Source organism: Nyctereutes procyonoides, unplaced genomic scaffold (genome assembly GCF_905146905.1).
Source record: "Nyctereutes procyonoides isolate TBG_1078 unplaced genomic scaffold, NYPRO_anot_genome, whole genome shotgun sequence".
In the NCBI taxonomy this organism is placed as follows: domain Eukaryota; kingdom Metazoa; phylum Chordata; class Mammalia; order Carnivora; family Canidae; genus Nyctereutes; species Nyctereutes procyonoides.
Genome location: NW_026575155.1, coordinates 8,304,436 through 8,318,583, shown reverse-complemented (window position 1 = coordinate 8,318,583; position 14,148 = coordinate 8,304,436).

Below are 14,148 nucleotides of genomic sequence, written 5' to 3'. Positions count from 1 at the left end.
GTGTGTTTTAGGAGAGCTTCTCAAGGGGGTTGAAACCTGAAGAGGGGTTCAGAGCTACTTTTCTGAAAGCAGCTCATCCCAAAGACCACTACAACCTGGGAATATTGACTCTATTCTGGTACCTTGAGGTGTTTATGGCAGCATCAAACACGCCAAGTGGGGCTACATGCAACCTTCACTGGTGATGTGCACAACATGCTTCCAATCTTCCTGCACATTAGAGTACCCAATGCCAGGGTGGTGAATTTATTTTTATTAATCCATATTTTGCTGGTAAAGGTCCTGACATTTAGGAGCTTTCGTGTCCTGTCTAGGATTGTTCCGCTGGTGGCCTGGGGACCAGTTACTCACAATCTGCCTCTGCCTTCAGATGACACTGGGACCCATGATATGGTGAGGGGACTGCTCTGTGACTCACTCAGCTGATGGGAGTGGCAGAGGGGAGTCCCTGACAAGATGCTCCAGCCTCTCTCCATCACCATGGCTGGGGGAGCTTCTGGTTTCTTCCAGATGCTTCACTATTTATTCTCTTGCCTTTCTCTTAGGCCAGATACTGGTATCCGTGATCTATTTGAAAGTTCCTTCCTTTGAATGGACGTTCTGGGCACCCGGCCTTCTAAAAGGCAAACAGTACAAGTTTGGTAATGGCTCAAGAACCTGCCATAGACCCCCCCCCATTCCTGAGCCCCCACCCCACACATCAGAGCCTCTTCTATACAAGCAGTGATAACGGAAGGTATTGAATTTGCTCAAAGAGAGAAGGAGTCTCTGATGTGAAGGGCAATGGAACAAGCAGAACCATAAAAGGGACCCATCTCTGGAGGGCCCCAAAGCTAATGTGCATCCAGATGAAGAAAGGCGAGTTACCAGAGCAATGGGGTGAGGGTAAGAGAAAGGAGGGTAGAGAGAAGCAAAGCTTTAAAAGTGGGTTCTTTCTGCTGGGAGAGCCAGTCAAGCCTAGAGGCACCTGCTCCCCACTGCTTAGACCCAACATAAGAGTGCCTTCCTCTGGGAAGCAATGAACAGGCATGTGTTGCTGATCTTACTCTTCATGACCTGCATACCCACAACCAAAGTGTTGCTGATGGAATTTGAAAGGCTTCCACTGCAAGAGGCTGAGTGATGGATGACACAATTGGGCTATTTCAGGGACAAGATTGAATTGAGCCTTTTTAAGGAATGGAATCTAGGCAGTGCTGGACTAGGAGAGCCTCAGTGGAGGCACATCAACATTTTATTTTCTTTGTATTCTCAGAGCCTAGCTCCGGTATGTGGATAGACAGATGGATGGATAGATGGCTGGCTGGCTGGCTGGATGGATGGATGAATGGATGGACAGATGAATGGAATGGATGGATGGGATGGATGGACAGATGGATTGGTGGAAGGATGGATGGTTGGAAGTCAAGGGAAATACAAAGGAATTACAATTCTTGCTATACCCTAGGCCTCCTTGCTCACCTAGCAAATGAGGTGGGTCAATTTAATGATCTCTAAAACACCTCCGTCCTCTATCACCCCATGTTCTTATGGTGCCATTACTCTGAGCTGCCCAGGACCCCTAGGCTGGTTTGTGGAGGTGGAAGGAGTAAGAGTTTGAGGGTGTATAACCATTATCAGCACCAAGGGGCTGGGATTCCTAGTATAGTCATAGAAACATGGCATGTGGTGGGAAGGAATGCAGGCTCTCACCTGCACTGTTTGCAAACCAGAGAACCTGCTCCCCAGCTCCACCCCCCCAACACACACACATACACTCACTTTCTGCTTGGCCTTTGTCCTGCCTGAGGGCTGAATTTATTTCTCTGCATTTGAAATGATGGATGGAAGTTAACTGCCCATTCAGCTGTCCCTCCAGGGTGATCAGATGCTGAACATGGCAGCTGACCAACATGCATGCTCCCAGCTCTGGCTGCCAGTACCCGGGAAGGCAGAGAAAGAGTCCCGTGCACTGAGGATGACATGGGACACATAGTAGGGAGCAAAACCTGCTGCTGAGTCCCCACCAAGCTAAGAGACAGCGAGCCACACAGAGGCCATGACAGCAAACTGTAAGTATGAGTTTTCAATGGATTCTGTGACTCCTAATTAAGGAGAGAGAGAAGATTCTTCAAATACTAAAAAGCTACTTTTTCCAGATACCTTTAAAAAAATGTTTGTAGGAACAGTCAAAGGGCATAAGTGCCATTATTCCTGCCATTTGCCCCAAGGATTAAACCCGGAGGTGGCCGGTCACTCATTCTCCCACATATACACACTCTACTGAGATGGGAAAGAGCCAAGAAGAGGCCCCTTTAACCTGAGCCCTGCTCTGTTCCCCACACGGCTTTCATCTCCATAATTAGAGTTTTCTTCATGCTTTCCAACACACTACTGGAGACCTGGCTTGGCTCTCTGAGGGCAGCTGACTGGCAGGGAGCAGAGCCAATAGCGAGGGAATGTTGATGGGTTGGACTTCACAGCCTCTGCCTGGGAATGTGGGAAGCATGCTCAGGTTGGAACTGGAAGAAATCTATTCTGAAAATAACAAATCGCTTTGTAACAAAGAGGGTCTCCGATGACCTATGGCCCAGGGAAGCAGAGAACTCCCAGTGTGCAGACTTCTGTGGATTCACTGGAGATGACAAATGGGCAACATTCCTTTCCTTTAAGGAGACAAAAAGAGAATAATTTTCTTTAAATCCTATTTCTTGGGGCACCTGGGTGGCTCAGTCAGTTAAGCATCTGCCTTCGGCTCAGGTCATGATCCCTGCCTAACACGGGAGTCTGCTCCCCAATCTCCCTCTGCCCCTGCTCATGTTCTCTCTCTCGCTCATTGTCTCTCAAATAAATAAATAAAATCCTAAAGAAAAAAAAAAGAAATCGTATTTCTTAAGCATATGGATAGATATTCAAATAAAAACTACACTGGGGCTGGAAAAATTATGGTGGAGCCCGCATGACTCTCCTGCCTTACCAGGGAAAGTATGAATCTGCACAACCCCTACGGAGGCCCATTAGGCAAGAGTTAACACAATTGCAATCCACATGCCCTCTGATCCAGCTACCGGGCTTCTGAGAATTTGTGCTGCAGGGACACTTTGGAGATGACATGTGTACAAGATGATTCATGGCAGCTTTGTTGATGATGGCAAACAACTGGAAACAAACCCAGATGTCCATCAGCTTCGCTAAATAAAGCATGGAACCTCCAAACTACTGTGCAGCTGCACACAGTATAAGAAGCTATCTGTATACCAATACACACAAAGTTCTAGGACATTCTATCAAGTGACTAAATAAGAAGGTAAAGATTATTGTGTATGAAACACTACCTTCTGTGAGATGAAGGGGGCAGGTGATAATGTATGTCATACTGGCTTGTATTGGAATATACAGATTTTTCCAGAATACATAGGATCAACAAAGGCGTAGAAGAGAGGAGAGGGGACGTGGACTGTTGGGGGCTGGGGATGGAAGAAAAGAAGCCATTTTAGACTCTTCTATATATTTTTCTAAACATCCCACTCATTCTAGAAAACTGACGTGCAAATGTTTATTTCTGTTTCAGGCATAAAGCTTTTTTGTGAGGGACACAAGCTCATGGGAAGCCCTATTTCACGAATTTATCCAGAGCTACAGTGGGGCACCTGGGGGGCTCAGTTGGCTAAGTGTCTGACTCTTGATCTCAGCTCAGGTCTAGGCATCAGGATTGTGAGTTCAAGCCCTGTGCTGGCCTCCATTTTGGGTGTGGAGCCTACTTAAAAAAGAGAAAGCTAAAATTCAGCAAGTGAGGGTAGCAGTGAGTGGGATGAGAAGTCAGAGGGTTTACTCAGAGGATACCTGAAATACTGGGCATACAAGGCTTCACATCCATACCAGGGGGGGCCTAAACCACCAGCTACAGGGGCTGCTGGGGAAAGCAGAGGAAGATATGACTTCCTCTGGGTGGAAGAGTACCCAGGCAACCAAACACATAGACCCAAAGACAAGACATCTTTATTTTTAGGGAATGCTGGCATCCATCTGTCAGAGTGCTGAGTGGGTCCAAGTCTATGTCAGAATTCCTGGCTCTCCATAAAGGTCCATGTGAGACCTGCAGTTAATTGACTGCTTACAAAGCTCACCTTGGACAGACAGCTGATTATGACAGGTTAGAAAGGGACTCAGCCCATTGAGTTGGGAAGAGAGAGTTGGATCAGGGGATCCTGAGGCTGGATCTATATCCATGACCTTCTAGAGGAATCTGACTTTTGGATATGGTGGTAGAAAAAAGGGATGTGGGGAGGGGGGAGGATAGTCAATAGACTAGAACTTTTCAACATATTATCTCATTTTTTTCCCTCACAACAAACCTGTGAGGAAGGGATTCCATGTCCATGAACAGGTAACCAGTACTCTAAGTGTTAAAAGTGGCTTCTCCAAGTTGCTCAGCCTGTCAAACTCAGTCACCACATATTAGCTTGCATCTCTCTCTCTTTAAGATGTGATACCATCTCCCACCAGGATTATGAGTATGGGGTGTGTGGTCTGTATGTGTGCATGATGCCACTTACTAGAGAAATTTGAAGATATATCATCCTCTCTGTGACTCAGTCTGCTCCCTTGTAAGCTGGAGGCAGTAATCAGCCTTACTTCCTAGCATAAGTGTGAGTATGACACAAAATAATGAATTTAAAACAACAGTAGGATGGCTGAGCCTATACTAAATCAACATTAGCTAGTGTTATCTTCAAAAATAAGAGTAGTTGTAACTGCAATAAATTATCTGTTATCTAGCATGGTTGACAATGAAGCTTTCCGGTTAATAAAAAAGCCTGATAACTAGATTTATATATGCATATGCCACCAATGGATTCCTATGTTTCCAAATTTAAAACACGATAAAATACCCTGAAGCTGGCTACTCAACTGGACATTTTTCTTGGACAATCCAGGAAGCCTTTGAGGACCTCACAGCCCCTAATTATGAATACCAATTTAATTTTCATGCAGATGTGAAGCCATACAGGTATATAGATTGATTCAGGCCTTGGAAGTGGGTCACAGAGAATTTACTGCTGCAATTTGAAAACGCAGATGAATGAAGAACCCAGTCCAACTCTGTAGTCTGCTTAATGCTTGGAAGGGAAGACTGGCCTTGATGAGGCATGCACTCGTGACTCGACCTTCTGTGTCCACTTGCTGTTTGCTGGACTCTCTTCCAAGTTCAGCATCAGCCCAAAGCTCTTTCTTAAAAAGAACAGCTCAGGCAAAGGAGGCTGCTCAAGTGACATGTCAGGCTGCCCTGGGAGCACAGCTGTTTCCCAACCACCTGAGTCATGCCAAGTTGCTTGAGGCTTGTACTATAGAGAAGCCCGAAAATATCTCCCTACCAGATAGAAGGTTTCAGAGTCAATCATTGAGCAATGCACCTAAGGCCAACCACCCATCCCCCTCAGTTGTTGCAGACTTTGGGGGTCCTCGACTGAATGGAGAAATTCAATCATATAACTTTCAGCACAAGCTCTTTCCTCTAACCTGACCAGTCTCAAGTTACTGTTACTATTTCCAGAACTCATTAGGCCCATGTCCACCATATGACTGCTAATTCTCTCTCCCCATTGACATTTCCAACCTCATCTCTTCAGCTCAAGGAGTTCCCAAACTCATAGTACTGCCTTGATACCTGTATCGTTCAAGAATTCAATCCTACTCCCCCTTACCTTTCAATAGACAAGTTCCCACTGTCTATGCCATGACTCCCCATCAGCTACCTGAGGGAAGGATGTATGCCCAATATGTCCTTCTGATCTATGTGGTGCCTGATATGGGAATGAGCACTCAAAAACAAATGTATGGATAAATAAAACAAAAAGTATGATAAAAATCACTGCTCAGCACTCAACCCTTCTACCTGTGATGAAAAACACTGAGTCCCCCTGCCCACCCCCAGATTTGCTTTGGCATACCACAGAAAGTAATTCTCAAACTACAGCAAGCATCAGAATTCCCTAGAAGACTCATCAACATTCAGATCGCAGAGCTTCTGATTCAGTAAGCCCAGAGTGGGGCCCAAGAATGTGCATTTCTAACAAGTTCCCAAATAATGCAGATGCTACTGATCTGAGATCACACTTTGAGTAACATTGGCTTGGATGCATGGTGCCCAGCTATGACTCAGAGGTTTGGACACTAGTCCCAGCTCTACCATAGGTGGAAAAAAGACCTGAGGCAAGTAATTCAAACTCTCCAGGCTTCCTGAAATGACACTCTCCTTGTATGATTGTTAATGTTACTTTTAGCTCTAAAATTACCTGAGTACAAAAGGTCTAAAATACCCTTCCTTGTGTCATTTACAATGCTATGACCTTCATGAAATTTAGGCAGCAATGACACTAGTCAAAACAATGACCACTTTTCAATTCTTAGACTCACAAGAGTTCAGTCCTAAGTGACACTAGGTTTCACTGAAAGGCTGAAAGAGGAGGATATTGAGTCCAGCCAGCACAAGGACTTGGAGCCCAATGTAGCAAGGGTCAGTCATGAAGAAAACAAGACCAGATTCTCCTGTGGAATTAAAGCCTTATATGAGTTTGGTTGCTCCCATAGGCTCTGGGCCTCAAAGGATGATGGATTTCCTTAGGAAGGAGGAATGGCCTGTTCTACAGAGCCCAGTATTGGCTTATTGGCCAAGGTCTTAAGAGAGAATGACCAGATATCATAGCCAAGTGATTCTTCCCTGCCTTTAAGATGGTGGTGCTTTTATTTCGTTCTTTGGCATCACCAAGTAGGGGGTCTCCTTCAATAATGAGACATTCCCCTATGAAAGTATGTGAAGAGATATCAGTCCTTGGGGGACCTTTAAGAGTAAAGAATGACCAAGACTGGTTTCATATCCTCAAAAAGAAGAGCAAATACAGAATACTGACCTACAGAGATATTGATGAAAAGTCATGTTCCCCATGGCTATCTTCAGGAGATGATAGTGTGAAAATTAGGACATTTACATGATTGTCATGGACACTCAATGCATTTCATGCAAGATCCATCTTTCACTTTTGTGTTGAGTCAGAATATCCAGGGTTTCAGCTACCACCTGTTCTCTAGCCATGCCAGCCTCTGGGACCAAGCCTCAGCCATTCCCTGGACATTGGCCATTGAAAAGCCTGCCACTCTTGCTGCATAAGTAAAGTCAGCATCCTGCAGGACTAGAGCTCCTAACACACTTGTAGAAGAGCTCATATTTTCAATGACCACCCTTGGGAGGTGCTATGGCTTAGCTCTTAACTATAAGTGAGCAAGTTAGAGGTGTCTGTATAGCTCAGTCAGTTGGGTGTCTGAATCTTGGTTTTGGCTCAGTTTGTGATCTCAAGGTCGTAAAGTCAAGCCCCACATCAGGTGCAATGTCAGACTCCACACTAAGCAAGAAACCTTCTTGGGATTTTCTCCCTCCCTCTCTTTCTGCCCCTCCCCCTCTCAACCCCACACATCCTCACTTTCTCCCTTCTCTAAATAAATAAATAATAAATAAATAAGGAAGCTGAAGTAGGGTTGTTGTTCATTTGTTGTCAACATTTTCTCTTAGATATTGCTCCTCTCTGCTCTGTACTTTAAAAAGTTTAAAGTAAATTAGAAAGTAGCTGACCAAATAACTATCAATATAAAGAGCATTTGTGTCACACCTTGCAGTTTCAAAGTGCTTTCCTATGAGTTACCTCGTGTAATCCCGGCTGCTTTGTGATGACTGGGTTTCTCTAAAGATTTGTGGTCATGCCTAATGGTGGCTCACAGTCTAGATGACAAAATGGGAACAGCTAAAAGCAGGAAGCCTGAAACATGTTTTATGCTTTTCAAGGCCCTTTGCGTGCTTTCTTTACCAGAGGAAGTGAATCAGACTGGATGTGGGTGCCCTGTGCTTGGTTATGGCTTCAGAAGTACCCTGGACCCAGAGATAACCTCCTCCCAGGATCGGTGCATGTCACAGAATCTTCTTGGAGGTTTCAGTGACAAAGCATACCTGGGACTGAGCTAGGTAGTCAACAAGAAATGTATTTTGGAGTAATACATCTCCCCTTACCACCATTTTTTTTTTAAGACAAAGACTGATTTCACTGCCATTTCCTCTTATAGCCTCAAAAAGGCAAGTGTGACTTTTATTGGCCTTGAGGGAAAGGCACTTGTTCAAGGCCTCCCAACCAACAAGTGGCTTGACTCCTGGCCCAGCTACCTGGCCAACAGGCTGCTCTACCTTTGAAAGGCCAACCCAATAACCATGAAGAAAGAATAAGAATCTTTGATTTTACCCAGCTTTTCATATTTTCAGGAACTTTCCTACACTTTCTCATAACTGTCCAAAAGCTGGGAAAAGAAAATAGCCTTTCACAGATGAGCAACGTGGGACTCAGCAAAGTTAGAGGACTTCTCCAATGCCATACAACAGTTTACTTGGTTGTCCGAAGTCCTAGTCAAACAGGGTAGACGGGTTGGAATAGGAAGAAACTGCAGACCGAGGATAGCACAACAGGGAATGGTGTGAGATTGGTCTCACCAAAACATCTACAACTGTTTGGTCATCTCAGTAAACCCCCTGGTCATATTTATGCTCCTCACCCAAGTACATGGAATCATTTCTGAAAGCATTTTAAAAAGGAGGAACGCTTTGTCCCTGAAAAACATTTTGTATCTTCTTAAAAGTTTATTGAAAACATGAATACTGGGGCCTATTGCCTGCAATAATTAATTGTCCAAATTAACCCAAAGTTTCCAGCATTGGCTCCTAGGCCAACCTAAGACAGTGCCAAGGGAGACTAACACAAACCCGGCACCGAAGCACATCTCTGCAGAGTTAAAACAGTCATTGTGACAAAGTCCTCTTGAAAGCACCCTATTGATTGCTCTGTTTATTAAATCTCCACTGGCTTCTGTTTTGCATTTTTATTTTCTGCCCAACAAAGGATATACTGTTCTTTACTAAGATCCCTTGATTAAAAACCCAAGTGTTGAGTAATCTTGCTGCTCCCACCCATTCTAAACCCTCTCCCTGTTCCTTCATTCCATCCACTTCAACTTCCTTCATATGCCTTTTATGAAGATGTGGAGCTGAAATCTGCATTTGCGTGATCTGGCCGTACACACATGAATCTATACAAACAGTCGCCCAGAAGACCTCAGAATGGGGTGAGGGGAGGAGTGCTGGGGAGCTGGGAATTGCCTTTTTCCTGATATTGTTTAGAATATCCCACAGAAATGACCCTCGGGCATTAACCATTAATCAGGCTGTGGGTTCTAGATGCAAAATTCCTTTATTAGTTGTTGCACAGTGTGCCAGAGGGCCAGAACTGGCCAGCCTCCATGGAGCAAACTGGGAAGGCCTCTCTTGACTCCAGCGGATAAGGTCAGAATTTCCTGGGATGGCGAATCACTGCTGTGCTACCCAGCTCCTAACCACCAGGCAAACATCACAGGGCTTCTGTGGCCATCTTCCAGGTGCTAAATCTCCCCACAGTGGTATTTCAAATACCACTTCAAATTTCACCTGTGAATGTCATTGTCTTTCAGAAATTCCTCCTCCTTAAAAATGGAAATGGATCTTCAGACTTCTTAGAAATACCAAATAGAACCTCTTTCATGGAAAAATAGCATTGCTGAAATCTGGGGGTACTTTGATAGGTGATCTAGCCTGTTTTCCAGCTGCCAGACAGGTGTCCTACATGTCCTAAGACATCTAAGGGAAGTGGACTTTCCTTTGTCAGGATCACCTGGTGAGGAGATATCCTGCCTCCTCCAGGACAGCCCCTTGCATTTCTAGTGATCATCACTCTCCAGAAAGTTCTACAGAGCAAAGTCAGATCCCTCCTATGCTCATGGAGAGTATTTATGGGGTCTGGTCCTAAGGACAAGGTGGGCACACGCTCCTCCCTGAAGATCACATCCTCAGGGAAGCTCAGAACCCTCAGAAAATGTGCTTCTTAATAAAGATAGCGATCATTTCATCTGTGAAGAGGCATTGTGGTTGAAACTGCATATTCATTTCTTACCAGGGAAACTGCTTTTATCTCATTTAACATGAGTGGATAAGGTAGTTGCTGAGAACAAAATCATGCCCTGATCGTATTTGTTGTACTAAGAGGAAAAAAAAGAAAGAAAGAAAAAGAAAAACCTCTATTCTTAGAACAGAAAAACATGAGACACAAAAAGTAAAAAATACTTCTTAAATTTTAATTTAATTGAAAAAATACAGCAACCTTACGCTGTTTAGCATCTCTCACAAGGAGAACTAGGAAAACAAACAAGCCAATCCCAGCTTAAAAGCCAGTCGCATTGCAGCTCTTCCAGGTGTGAGAGATCCATGATTTATTTGGAGGTGGTCTCTTGTAAAAGCTGGGAAATCCTGTCATAGCTGCCAGGCTACGTGAAGAGCTGCATGCTGAACAGAATCGGAGCGTTTTACTGCTGAAAACAATGTTGGAGATTACATAGACCGAATTCCACTCTTGGCAGTAAGAACCCCGGGGCCTGAGGACCAACGTTCCAGCCACTTGACATTTGCTCTGGTGACCTACCATTGAGCCAGGAGGACTCCCTTGATCCTCATTTGTACACAAGCTCAGAGTTCCATTTTGCCTCCTCTCCCCCACTCAGCATTTCTCTTTAGGCAGAGAGCTCACCTTCCCGTAGGGCTCCCAAGGACCCCACAATACAAGCTAGAGAAAGAAAATCCATTCCCCTGGAAGCTCTTGTCCCTTGAAAGACTGCCTGGTTTGGACAGATAAACCAGGAGTACCCCTGGGCAAGATAGACAATACGCCTGCATTGCAATGTGCAACCATCAAACAGACATCGACAAACAGCAACGGGATGAAATTCAAAAAAGAAAATAGAAGAGAATTTGGTATTTTTTGTTTTGTTTTTCCAAACTCCATGCAACTTCTTTCAGATTATTTGTTTCATTTTTTTTTCTTTTTTACGAGGCTCCACCCTCAGTATGGTGCCCAATGCGGGGCTCGAACTCACGACCCTGAGATCAAACCCAAGCTGAGATCAAGAGTCAGACACTTAACCAACTGGGCCACCCAGGAACACATATTTTTTTCTTTCTAAGAATAGCTTTTTCTACCACTGTAGGAACTGTAGTCTATGTCCTTCCTTCCTTCCTTCCTTCCTTCCTTCCTTCCTTCCTTCCTTCCTTCCTTCCTTCCTTCTCTTCTTCTTCTTCTTCTTTTTCTTTCTTTCTTTCTTTCTTTCTTTCTTTCTTTCTTTCTTTCTTTCTTCCTTCCTTCCTTCCTTCTTTCTTTCTTTCTTTCTTTCTTTTCTTTCTTTTTTCTTTCTTTTCTTTCTTCTTTCTTTCTTTCTTTCTTTCTTTCTTTCTTTCTTTCTTTCTTTCTTTCTTATTAATCTTTACAGTTGGCTCTGGAGCTGAATGCAGGGAAGGCCAAGGAGGAGAAATCTGTCTGCCTTGTATGTGGGACACTTGGCCACCTGTGCAACACAGAGCGAAGCTATAACAAAGTACAGTATTGACCAACTGCAAAGAATCCTTCCCTCACCCACTCTCCCCACCCTTTGGCAAAAGCTTGAGTAAATAGGTACATTTGGTGCCAGGACTTGAAGGTCAACAAACTCCTGCTTTGTCAGAGGAACCTGGAAATCAAGTCAGTGGACTTCACAGAAATATCATACCTTCTCTCTCCATGGGTGTTTGAGCTTAAGGATTAGGAACAGAAGTATCTGAGGGAAGCCTGCCAAAAATATGTGCATCAGACATTTAATGCTATGGTGTGACTTGAGGCCATCTAAGACTTTTGGAAATATCATCTCAGCTGATCTCAATCCTTGGGTTTTGTACGGTGAGTCAGACTTCCTTTGGAATGGCCATTACAGATTCTCCAACTCATCAGTGACAGGAGAATCCTAAGATGGTCCTCAAGATCCCCGGACCCTAGTGTGCCTACCCTGCATCATTCCCCTATCCTCAAGGGGGCCAGGACCTGTGAATACGGTGGAATATCCCTCCTCTGATTGGGTTATGGTATATGGCAAAGATGATGGCGGTTTGCATGTGTCATTAGAGGCCTTGATCAGTTGACTTTACTTAAGGACATTATCCTGTGTGGGCCTGACTTCATCAGTTAACTTGAATCCAAAAAGAGAGCATCCTGGGATGGACCCCTTTAGAGAAGGACTAGTAGTCAGAAAGATCTCAAGCAGCAGAGACGTTCTTCTCTTGGCCTGGCAGACACAAACAGCCACATGAAGGAGAGGGTCATGTAGTGAGCCATGATGGGGAGTCTCTCAAAGCAGATGGCCTCAGGCTTATGATTGCAAAGAACTGAATTCAGCCAACAACCAGCGAGTTTAGAAGTGGACCCCGGGCCTCGGATAAGAATCACAGCCCTGCCTGACACCTTGATTTCAGGCTGTGAGACCCTGAACAAAGAACCTTTCCATGCCGTGCCTGGTCTCCTGACATCCAGAAACTGTGACATGGTAACCACGTGCTGCATTAAGCTGCCAAGTTTGGGGTAATTTGCTGGCAGCAGAGAAAATGAGCATGTTGCCCTAGAATGGCAGAGAGGAAATGTGACCACATTTTATCCATTGTTTCCCCCATCACCATGTTTTCTGTGCCCACTTTTCCCTGGCAAGTTGAATATCCAAATTCGGGGCTTGCTTTACACATAGGCAAAGCCGGCTGTGGCATGAATCAGGGAGGGGTACTGAGAAAGGCTCCTGAGATCTCTTCTCCTGGAAGTTGGGGTTATAGAAAGTCTGGTTGATGATATAGAATGTGTTCTGAGAAAACATAGTTCATTAGACCCATTGTGGGTGATTAATCCTTCCTTCATATTACATGATCAGATGTTTAGATATTGCTAGTTTAGTCTCAGACTGCAGAAAGATTCCAACATAGGGCAAATGTGTCTACCAGCATGTAAAACATCTAACAAAAATCCCCAAAGCAGGCAGCTGGTAGGGTCTGAACTTAGAACCAGACCTGGGTCAAGGGCTGCAGGAAATGTGATGCTCATCTATGCCCAGGGGCCTCTTCCCCAACACCACTGGTGTTTAACTGCCTCACTGGCTCAGGGTTTCCAACTCGGTAGTGGGAGTCTACATGGAATCACCTATCATCCAATCCCTGCATTGGACAGCCAAGGAAACGGAGGCCCAGGAAGGTTAGCTGTCTTTCCCAAGACCCCAGCCAGAAGCAGCAGGGGCCAAGACCAACATGCATGGCTCTCAACTATTTCCTGTCTGGTCACCCATCCTCTAGCACAAAATGACGCAAGTGTTGCCTTTTGGTTAAATCACCAAGTCCCTCAAATAGATCCTGGCTCAGTCTGCACCAAGCTGTCCTTGCTCTGCTGGAAGCAGAGGCTGACTTGCGGCACCCTAGGTGCGCTATCAGCTCTGGAATCTCTGAGCGCTAAGTAAGGATGAAATGGCTCAGTCACTCCAAGACCCAAGCATCACTGGGTGAAGTTTCCAGGGTCTGCAGTAACACAGCACCCACAGAGTAGGGGGCTTAAAACAACAGACATTAATTCTTTTACTGTCCTGGAGGCAGAAGTCTGAAATCAAGGTGTCGGCAGAACCACGTTCCCTCTGAAGGCTCTAAGGGAGGACGCTTCCTTGCCTTTTCCAGCCTCTGCTGGCTGCAGACAAGCCTTGTCATCTCTTGGCTTGTAGCTGCACCACTCCTGTCTCTGCCTTCATCCTCCCACGGCCTCTCCTCTCTGTGTCTGTATGTCTCAGGGTGTGCTACTCTTATAAAGGCACTAGTCATGTTGGATTTGGGGGTCCACCTTAATCCAATAAGTCCTCATCTTAATTTAACTAATTACATCTATAAAGATTGTGTTTACAAATAAGGTCACGCTCTGAGACTCTGAGTGAGCATGAACTTGGGGGGACACTCTTGAACCCAGTATGTTGATATTATATGTATGCCCATGGCTGGCTCAGCCAACGGCCTGAAGAGTAGAGATAGATTGTATGTGCAACCTTCTCCATCACTCCTCTCCCTCACCCAGCCCCACCAGGACTCATAACCCAGACTCAGAAATGAGAGAGTTTATGCTGGAAATAGTTCAAGGAACATCTAGCCACTGGCTGTTAGTCCTGGCTGCGCAAGAGAATTGCCTGGGAAGTTGTTTTGTTTGTTTGTTTGTTTGTTTGTTTTTAGAG